Source organism: Nematolebias whitei, chromosome 9 (genome assembly GCF_014905685.2).
Source record: "Nematolebias whitei isolate Nwh7 chromosome 9, NemWhi1, whole genome shotgun sequence".
NCBI classification, from domain to species: Eukaryota; Metazoa; Chordata; class Actinopteri; order Cyprinodontiformes; family Rivulidae; genus Nematolebias; species Nematolebias whitei.
Window position 1 is genome coordinate 41,940,820 of NC_056506.1, and position 313 is coordinate 41,941,132.

At 38.3% G+C, this 313-nt stretch overlaps 1 protein-coding gene across 1 annotated transcript in view; it reads left to right on the forward strand.

Annotated features, from left to right (window-relative positions):
* The window catches only part of cdcp2 (CUB domain containing protein 2), a 7,223-nt gene that overhangs the window by 5,911 nt on the left and 999 nt on the right, over window positions 1-313 (forward strand). The gene's annotated exons all lie outside the window — the stretch shown is intronic.

A 313-nucleotide genomic window follows, 5' to 3' on the forward strand; every position in this document is an offset into this window, starting at 1 on the left:
TCAGTAAACAAGTTCTCAGCTTCTTTTTGCAGAGAAAAAACAACTTTTTAGATGAAGGCATGGGTTTCAATCGTGAATTTGAGCTTTGACAAGATGGAGTTTTTTTCCCCTCCGAGGTCGGCCTGTTAGCTTAGCTCGTAGCTTAGCTTCTCAGCTTAGCTGCTTTTAACAATACAAAACCATGATTTGGACGGTTATCAATCAACCTTTATTTATACAGGTAAATCCCATTGAGCCTCAAGGACTCATTTACAAGAGAGACCTGATTTCAACAAAGAAAGATGACAACAATGGACAACAGCAACAACAATAA